Source organism: Loxodonta africana, chromosome 3, assembly GCF_030014295.1.
Source record: "Loxodonta africana isolate mLoxAfr1 chromosome 3, mLoxAfr1.hap2, whole genome shotgun sequence".
In the NCBI taxonomy this organism is placed as follows: domain Eukaryota; kingdom Metazoa; phylum Chordata; class Mammalia; order Proboscidea; family Elephantidae; genus Loxodonta; species Loxodonta africana.
The window spans coordinates 136,132,406-136,142,955 of NC_087344.1; positions in this window are offsets into that span (position 1 = coordinate 136,132,406).

The window sequence follows — 10,550 nt, forward strand, 5'->3', positions numbered from 1 at the left end:
ATACCTTTCTACGTACTCCCAATTACTCTCCCCCAATGAGACAGCCCGCTTTCTCCCTCCGGTCTCTCTTTTCGTGTCCATTCCGCCAGCGTCTAACCCCCTCCACCCTCTCATCTCCTCTCCAGGCAGGAGATGCCAACATAGTCTCAAGTGTCCACCTGATCCAAGAAGCTCACTCCTCACCAGGATCCCTCTCCAAACCATTGTCCAGTCTAATCCATGTCGGAAGAGTTGGCTTCAGGAATGGTTCCTGTCCTGGGCCAACAGAAGGTCTGGGGGCTATGAGCATTGGGGTCCTTCTAGTCTCAGTCAGACCATTAAGTCTGGTCTTATGAGAATTTGGGGTCTGCATCCCACTGCTCTCCTGCTCCCTCCGGGGTTCTCTGTTGTGTTCCGTGTCAGGGCAGTCATCGGTTGTAGCCAGGCACCATCTAGTTCTTCTGGTATCAGGATGATGTAGTCTCTGGTTCATGTGGCCCTTTCTGTCTCTTGGGCTCGTAATCACCTTGTGTCCTTGGTGTTCTTCATTCTCCTTTGATCCAGGTGGGTTGAGACAAATTGATGCATCTTAGATGGCTGCTTGCTAGCATTTGAGACTCCAGATGCCACTCTTCAAAGTGGGATGCAGAATATTTTCTTAATAGACTTTATTATGCCTATTAACTTAGATGTCCCCTGAAACCATGGTCCCCGACTCCTGCCCCTGCTACGCTGGCCTTCGAGGCATTCCATTTATTCAGGAAACTTCTTTGCTTTTGGTTTAGTCCAATTGTGCTGACCTACCCTGTATTGTGTGTTGTCTTTCCCTTCACCTAAAGTAGTTCTTATCTACTATCTAATTAGTGAATGCCCCTCTCCCACCCTGCCTTCCTCCCCCCTCTCATAACCACAAAAGAATGTTTTCTTCTTAGTTTAAACTGTTTCTCAAGTTCTTGTAATAGTGGTCTTATGCAATATGTGTCCTTTTGCAACTGACTAATTTCACTCAGCATAATGCCTTCCAGGTTCCTCCATGTTATGAAATGTTTCACATATTCCTCACCATTCTTCATCAATGCGTAGTATTCCATTGTGTGAATATACCATGATTTATTTATCCATTCATCCGTCGATGGGCACCTTGGTTCCTTCCATCTTTTTGCTATTGTAAACAGTGCTGCAGTAAACACGGGTGTGCATATATCTGTTCATGTAAAGGCTCTTATTTCTCTAGGATATATCCAAGGAGTGGGATTGCTGGATCTTATGGTAGTTCTATTTCTAGCTTTTTAAGGAAGCTCCAAATCGATTTCCAAAGTGGTTGTACCATTTGACATTCCCACCAGCAGTGTAGAAGTGTTCCAATCTCTCCACAGCCTCTCCAACATTTATTATTTTGTGTTTTTTGGATTAATACCAGCCTTGTTGGATTGATACCAGCTTTGTTGGAGTGAGATGAAGTCTCATTGTACTTTTGATCTGCATTTCTCTAACGGCTAAGGATTGTGAACATTTCCTCATGTATCTGTTAGCTACCTGAATGTCTTCTTTAGTGAAGTGTCTATTCATATCTTTTGCCCATTTGTTAATTGGGTTATTTGTCTTTTTGCAGTTGGGTTTTTGCAGTATCATGTAGAATTTAGAGATCAGGTGCTGATCAGATATGTCATAGCTAAAAACTTTTTCCCAGTCCATAGGTAGTCTTCTTACTCTTTTGGTGAAGTCTTTGGATGAGCATAGGTGCTTGATTTTTAGGAGCTCCCAGTTATCTAGTTTTTCTTCTACATTCTTTATAATGTTTTGTATACTGTTTATGCCATGTATTAGGGCTCCTAATGTTGTCCCTATTTTTTCTTCCATGATCTTTATCATTTTAGTTTTTATATTTAGGTCTTTGATCCATTTTGAGTTAGTTTTTGTGCATGGAGTGAGGTATGGGTCTTGTTTCATTTTTTTGTAGAAGAATTCCAGTTATGCCAGCACCATTTGTTAAAAAGACTGTCTTTTCCCCATTTAACTGTTTTGGGGCCTTTGTCAAATATCAACTGCTGATACGTGGATGGATTTATGTCTGGATTCTCAATTCTGTTCCATTGGTCCATGTATCTGTTGTAGTACCAGTACCAGGCTGTTTTGACTACTGTGGCGGTATAATAGGTTCTAAAATCAGGTAAAGTAAGGCCTTCCACTTTGTTCTTTTTTCAGTAATGCCTTATTTATCCAGGACCTCTTTCCCTTCCAAGTGATGTTGGTGATTTGTTTCTGCATCTCATTAAAGAATGCCATTGAGATTTGGATCTTAATTGCATTAAATGTATAGATCGCTTTTGGTAGAATAGACATTTTTATAATGTTAAGTCTTCCTATCCATGAGCAAGGTATGTTCTCCCACTTATGTAAGCCTCTTTTGTTTTCTTGCAGAAGCATACTGTAGTTTTCTTTGTGTAAATCTTTTACATCTCTGGTAAGATTTATTCCTAAGTATTTTATCTTCTTGGGGGCTACTGTAAATGGCATTGATTTGGTGATTTCCTCTTCAATGTTCTTTTTGTTGGTGTAGAGGAATCCAACTGGTTTTTGTATGTTTATCTTGTATCCAGATACTCTGCTGAACTCATCTATTAGTTTCAGTAGTTTTCTGGAGGATTCCTTTAGGGTTTTCTGTGTATAAGATCATGTCATCTGCAAATAGAGATACTTTTACTTCTTCCTTGCCAATCTGGATGCCCTTTATTTCTTTATCTATCCTAATTACTCTGGCTAGGACTTCCAGCATGATGTTGAATAAGAGTGGTGGTAAAGGACATCCTTTTCTGGTTCCCGATCTCAGTGGGAATGCTTTCAGGCTCTCTCCTTTTAGGGTGATGTTGGCTGTTTGCTTTGTATAAATGCCCTTTATTATGTTGAGGAATTTTCCTTCTATTTCAGTTTTGCTGAGAGTTTGTATCATGAATTAGTGTTGAACTTTGTCAAATGCCTTTTCTGCATCAAATGATAAAATCATGTGATTCTTTTCTTTTGTTTTATTTACGTGGTTGATTCCATTAATTGTTTTTCTAATGTTGAACCATCCCTGCATACCTGGTATGAATCCCACTTGGTCATGGTGACTTATTTTTTTGATATGTTTTTGAATTCCGTTGGCTAGAATTTTGTTGAGGATTTTTGCATCTACATTCATGAGGGATATAGGTCTATAATTTCCTTTTCTACTGGTATCTTTACCTGGTTTTGGTATCAGGGATATGGTGGCTTCATAGAATGAGTTTGGGAATATTCCATCCTTTTCTATGCTCTGAAATACCTTTAGTAGTAGTGGTGTTAACTCTTCTCTGAAAGTTTGGTAGAACTCTGCAGTGAAGCCGTCTGGACCAGGACTTTTTTTTTTTGTTGGGAGTTTTTTTTTTTTTTATTACCTTTTCAATCTCTTCTTTTGTTATGGGTCTATTTAGTTGTTCTACCTCTGTTTGTGTTAGTTTAGGTAGGTGGTGTGTTTCTAGGAATTCATCCATTTCTTCTAGGTTTTCAAATTTGTTGGAGTCCAATTTTTCATAGTAATCTGATATGATTCTTTTAATTTCAGTTGGGTTTGTTTTAATATCGCCCCTCTCATTTCTTATTCAGGTTATTTGCTTCCTGTCCTGTTTTTCTTTTGTCAGTTTGGCCACTGGTTTATCAATTTTGTTGATTTTAAAAAAAAATCAGCTTTTAGTCTTGTTAATTCTTTCAATTGTTTTTCTGTTTTCTATTTCATTTACTTCAACTCTAATTTTTATTATTTGTTATCTTCCGGTACCTGTGGGTTTCTTTTGTTGCTCTCTTTCTATTTGTTCAAGTTGTAGGGATGATTCTTTGATTTTGGCCCTTTCTTCTTTTTGGATGTGTGCATTTATTAATATAAATTGGCCTCTGAGCACCGCTTTTGCTGAGTCCCAAAGGTTCTGATGGGAAGTGTTTTCATTCTCATTGGATTCTCTGAATTTCTTTATTCCATCCTTAATGTCTTCTATAATCCAGTCTTTTTTGAGCAGGCTATTGTTCAGTTTCCAAGTGTTTGATTTCTTTTCCCTGCTTTTCCCATATTGATATCCTCTTTTGTGGTCTTAAGGTCAGAGAAGATGCTTTTTAATATTTCAATGTTTTGGATTCTGCTAAGGCTTGCTTTCTGACCTAATATGTGGTCTATTCTAGAGAATGTTCCATGTGTGCTAGAAAAGAAAGTATACTTGGTTGCTGTTGGGTGGAGTGTTCTGTATATGTCTACGAGGTCAGGTTGGTTGATTGTGGCATTTAGATCTTCTGTGTCTTTATTGAGCTTCTTTCTGGATGTCCTATCCTTCACTGAAAGTGATGTGTTGAAGTTTCCTACTATTATTGTGGAGCTGTCTATCTCACTTTTCAATGCTGATAGAGTTTGTTTTATGTATCTTGCAGCCCCGTCATTGGGTGTATAAGTATTTAATATGGTTATATCCTCCTGATATATCATCCCTTTAATCATTATATAGTGTCCTTCCTTATCCTTTATGATGGATTTAACTTTAAAGTCTGTTTTGTCAGAAATTAATATGGCCACTCCTGCTGTTTTTTGATTGTTGTTTGCTTGATATATTTTTTTCCATCCTTTGAGTTTTAGTTTGTTTGTGTCTCTTAGTCTAAGGTGTGTCTCTTGTAGGCAGTATATAGATGTATCTTGTTTTTTAATCCATTCTGCCACTCTCTGTCTCTTTATTGGTGCATTTAGTCCATTTACATTCAGGGTAATTATGGATACATTTTTTTATGAATTTAGTGCTATCATTTTGATGTCATTTTTTGAGTATTGTTGACAGTTTCTTTTTCCCACTTGATTTTATGTGCTGAGTAGATTTTCTTTATATATTGTCCTTTCCTTATATTTGTTGTTGTTAATTTTGTTTCTGCTGAATCTGTATTTTTCCGTCGTATTTTATTCTGATGAGTAGGATGGTTTGTCTCGTTTGTAGTTACCTTATTATTTACCCCTATTTTTCTAAATTTAAAACTAACTTTTATTTCTTTGTATCGCCGCACCTTCCTCTCCATATGGAAGGTGTATGATTACATTTCTTAGCCCCTCTTTATTATTTTAATGTTGTCTTGTGAATGTTTTTTATTTGATGACTTAGTGGTGATAATCACCCCTAGTTTTTTTATTGCTGGGAGCAGGTATGATGGCTTAGAAGTTTGCCTTCCCTTCCTTCATTTATATCTATTTTTATAATAGAATAGTTACTAAGATAAAGAATTCTTTGAAACAATTTAAATCTTTCGTCTTAGAATATATTACCTCATAGCTAAGAATTAGTAGAATGGATTCAATCACTGAATTTGAAAAAGTGTTGACACATCCCACACAAAGATTACTGTATTTTTACACAAATAACATCCATCTTCTACATTTGTTTGCCAACCTTGCCCTCCCCCTGTGAACTATTTTCATAAATGCTGCTATGCCAATTATTTTTCATATGTTGTTGTAAAAAATTAGCGTAGCGTGCTTACAAAAACACCTCGCAAAGGGAGGGCATGGTTGGCAAACAAATATAGATGTGTGTTATTTGTGTAAAATACTGTATACTTATGAACACTTACACGGTACTTAATTTGCATTTGGCACTGGTCTAAGCAGTCATCTAATTATTATGACAGCAGCCCTGGTGTGCAGTGGTTAAAATGCTTGGCTGCTAACCAAAACTTTGGCTGTTCAAACCTACCCACTACTTAGCAGGAGAAAGATGTGGCAGTCTGCTTCTATAAATATTTACAGCCTTGGAAATCCTACGGGGCATTTCTACTATGTCATATAGGATCAGTATGAATTGGAATCAGCTGATGGCAGTGGGTTTGGTTTTGGTTTTGGAATTATTATAACAACCATGTGAAGTAGGTATACTTAAGAGAACAGGCTTGGAGGGATTAAACTACTTGTCCAAAGTCACACACATACAGTTGGAGCTGAGACACCAACCCAGAGAAACCTATTCTAGAATCCATTTGGACAGTGCTAGAGGGCTGAAATTGATCATGATGGGCTTAGGCCTTGGTATAGTTCTCTGATTTACATAAATACAGTATGTATTTTCTATGCATATTTGAAGATACCCATCGACCTTGGGCAGGTTGTCCCTTTGAAAGGCACTCCAATAGGAATCATTAAACAAATGACAGGAGGAAGATTACATTTACTGACTGGCTGTGTTTGGGGCCTTAGTATTGTCAGTTTTGTTTGCTTCCCACCTACTTTTTGATCATATAGCTGTGTTTTGGCCAACTAATTTTGCAATTGTTTCCTCAGTGACGCTGATTATCGCTTCTCCTTGTGAATCACCTCTCTGAATTCACGTAATCGTACCAGAGCACTGATGGTTGCTGCTGTGAGAGCAGAGTGCTCCGGCTACTCCTCTAACTTATAATTCTTCCTAAGCCTGGACTGTCTGATCTTTATTCTTCACTAGCACATACTCTCTGCCACGTGAAAAAACATTTCTGGCCTTCTCAAGCCTTGCTAACTTTCTCCTTCTCATTTGTCCTTTCTGCCTGTTTTCTGTGATTATTCATCCCAGCACTCGCAGTCACTATCACCTTTTCTCTGTCTGGATCTCCTACCACCTCTCCAGATATCACAATCAGATCTTATTCCTCTATGCATTATACATAAGAGCTAACTTTTCACTTTTTCTTTTATTAAAGTAATTCTAAACATTTTCCTTCCATTTATTAAAAGATTTCATGAGCATAAATGTTTATAATTGTCTTCTAGCCTCATCCCTCTTTGCCCCTTCTCCTCAAAACACCCAGCCCATCATACTGGAGACACTTCCAGTAGAATAAAAAGAATAGTGAACTTTATCTGTGATAGACATATTAACTCATAACAGTCCTTGCAACAAGCCTATAAGGTGGTTACAGAGGAGAAAATTGAAGATCAGAGAGGCAAAATAGCTCGCTTAAGGTTGCGTAGTGAGTAATAGTAGAGCTTAGTACTATACGTGGATAAGGTGATTCCAAAGTCTGTACTTTTAACTCCTACATTCTAAAAAAGACAGCAATGTGGCTACCTAGCCTCCGTCACCCAGTTGCAGTAAACATAGCCTCTGTATCATATGATGGAGTCCCTGGTTGGTGCAAACAGTTAATCACTAGACTACTAATTGAAAGACTGGGAGTTCAAAACCACCTAGAGGTACCTCAGAAGAATGGCCTGTCAATATCCTTCTGAAAAATCACAGCTATTAGATACCCTATGGAACAAGTTTAACTCTGAAACACGTGGGGCAGTCATGAGTCAGAATCTACTTAACAGCTGTTTTTTTTTTGTAATTTGATAAATGGGTTATCAGTATTGCCAAGTACAGGATTTGTTGACTCTAAAACTTGAAGAGACCTCCCAAGCATTGAGTTTCCTAGCGATAAAGGTCAAAAACTTTCCTTTATTTTGAAGGAGATATGCTGGCATATCTTAGATCATTGACCCCAAAGAACTTTGTAATTGTAACAGGGCCCCATATCTTTACAGAGATTACTTTTCTGTCTGGGGAACATGTTTCTTACCAAGGCATCTATAATGCTTGCCACTTCTTACTCATCAGGTTTGATTAACATGTCATCAATACAGTGTTTTAATGTAATATTCTGCAGAAAGTCCTGATGGTCCGGGCCCCTTCAGACTATATTGTGATAAAGGGCTGGAGAGCAAACATAGCCCTAGAGCAAGGCTGTTAATGTTTACTTGTCTATCTCCAGTGACTGCAAAGTGCTTCTTATCCTCCTTCCTGGTGGATATTGAATAGAACACATGCAGCAAGTCAATAGGCACATATGACATACCTGGGGCTCCCTTAATCTACTCTAGAAAATGTACCAGATCTTGTACAGCTGCTGTAACTGAAGCTGCCACTTGTTATATTTGTGTTAGTCCACGGTCATCCACAATGATCCATCTGGTTCTTGTACAGATCAGACAAGTACATTGCTGTTGTTCTTAGTTTCTAGCAAGTCAGTTCCAACTCATGGCAATTCTGTGTGTGTCAAAGTAGAACTGTGCTCCAAAATGTTTTCAGGGCTGATATTTTTGGAAGTGGATCACCAGGACTTCTTTGCTGAGGTGCCACTGGGTGGACTTAAATTAATGAGCACTTATTATGAGACAAGGAGCCCTGGTGGCACAGTAGTTAAGCGCTTGGCTGCCAACCAAAAGATCAGTGGTTTGAACCACTAGCTGCTCCATGGGAGAAAGATGTGGCAATCTGCTGCCATAAAGATTACAGCCTTGGAAAAACCCTATGGGGGCAGTTGTACTCTGTCCTGTAGGGTCTCTCTGAGACTGAATTGACTCTTCAGCATTGGGTTTATTATGAGCATTTATGGGCACTTTATTTACATTTTCTCGCTTAATCATTTCTATAATTCAATGAGTTGCGTGCTATTACGGTGTCTATTTTACAACCTAGAACAAAAGTTTAAAAAAGTTAAGTAAGTTGTCCGAGTTCTGATTCCAAGCTAGTATGTGGTAGAACTAGAATTCAAATACTCTGAGCTGAAAGCCATAGATAGCCCCCCTGCTTACTGCCTCTGTGATAGTGATACGCCCTGGTGGAGGCTGCAGTAATTCAAGTCTACGGTGAGTGGTATGGACATGAAGACACTTAGTTTGGGGAGAAGGAAAGATGCGAAGTGCACAGCAATAGGACACTCTGAGTGCCTGAGTCATTAGACAAGGAGATTTCAGGCTTTACCTGAAGATTATTAATAAAAGGCAAATCATTTTGATGTTAAACCTGCTGAAGAAGATAGGAACATAAGGGGGATTTGGGTACCAGAATTTTCTTGTCCTACAAAGGATTGTCACCTTAATTAAACACTCCATAGATTTTGTAGATCAGTTGCAAAGAAATAGAAGACATTTACAAGAATGGCATGTTGAGAAGGCAGAGAAGGCTTATCACCAATTTCTGTCGAGTTGATTCCAATTTGTGGCAACCTCATGTGTGTCAGAGTAGAATTGTGCTCCATAGGGTTTTTAATGGCTGACTTTTTGGAAGTAGTTCTTCAGACCTCTCTTCTGAGACACTTCTGAGTGGACTTGAACCTCCAACATTATGTATAGCAGTCTAACGTGTCGCTAGGGACTCCTATTTCTTATTAGTATTTCTCTTTTCTGCCTTAACCATCTACCAGGATTTTAACTTAAATCTTACTTGTTCAACACTAATGTATCACATTTGTTTTGAACTGGAGATAGTTGACGCGGTGTTTAAATGTAAACACACTATTTAGAAATGTAGTTTTCACATAATATAAGCATATCCTAAGCTACTGTTTTCTTTTTTTTAAAGTAATTTTTAGATGGTTACATTAAATAACAATAATGGAAATTAAATACATCATTCAGAACCACCATAAAATAGATTGCTTTGTATTTTGTTCACTTTTGGTTCTTATTAATATGTATACATCATTTTTATATAATTGCAATCAATGCAGAGATATAATTTTGTTTTCTTTACCCATTAACATATGAGCATTTTCCCATGTAGCTAGTTTTGTAAATTAACATTTTAATGACTGTGAATTACTTCATAGAGTTATTGTAGCAAAATTTATTTAACTATTTCCATACCATTGAACATTTAAGTTGCTTCTAATTCTTTATGGGCATAAATGATGAATAATAAGCAAATGGAGTTTGGAGTCTGGGTGATGTGGGTTTGAGTCCTGACTTTGCTATTTATAAGCTATAGAACCCAGGGCCAGGTATTTAGCTTTTTATCTCTCATGTTAGACACTGTGTTTAGTGCTGGGTACACAGTGGAGCACAAGAAAGATGTGCACTCCTTGTAGAAATATATAGCTGATAGTTTAATGTCTTAAAGTGGTGGTAACAATATTATGTTCTTTTTCTGTATATGGGGCTTCTACGACTTTGCCCTGGTAAAGTAGTGCTGACTTTCCCAGTATTGTGTACTGTTTTATTCTTCACCAAAATTATCACTTAACTACTAGCTAGTTAGTGTTTTTCCCTCCCCAACCCCTTTTGCCTTGTAACCATCAAATATTGTTTCTTTCTGTGTAGAAACATTTTCATGTGTTTTTATAATAGTGGCCTCATGCAGTATTTTATTTGTTCTTTTGTGATTAAGTTATTTCACTTAGGATAATGCCTTCCAGATTCATCCATGTTGTGAGATGTTTCCCAGATTCATCATTGTTCTTTATTGTAGCATAGTGTTCCATCATGTATATGTACTATAGTTTGTTTATCCATTCATCTGTTGGTGGGCACTTAGGTTGTTTCCATCTTTTTGCTATTGTGAATAATGCTGCGATGAACATGGGTGTGTGCATGTCTATTCATGTGACAGCTCTTATTTCTCTAGGACATATTCCTAGGAGTGGGATTGCTTGATCATAGGGTATTTCTATTTCAGGGTAAGATGGTAATCTCATTGTAGTTTTGATTTGCATTTTTCTAATGACTAGTTATCTTGGGCATTTCCTCATGTGTCTGTTAGCTGCCTGAATGTCTTCTTTGGTGAAGTGTTTGTATCTTT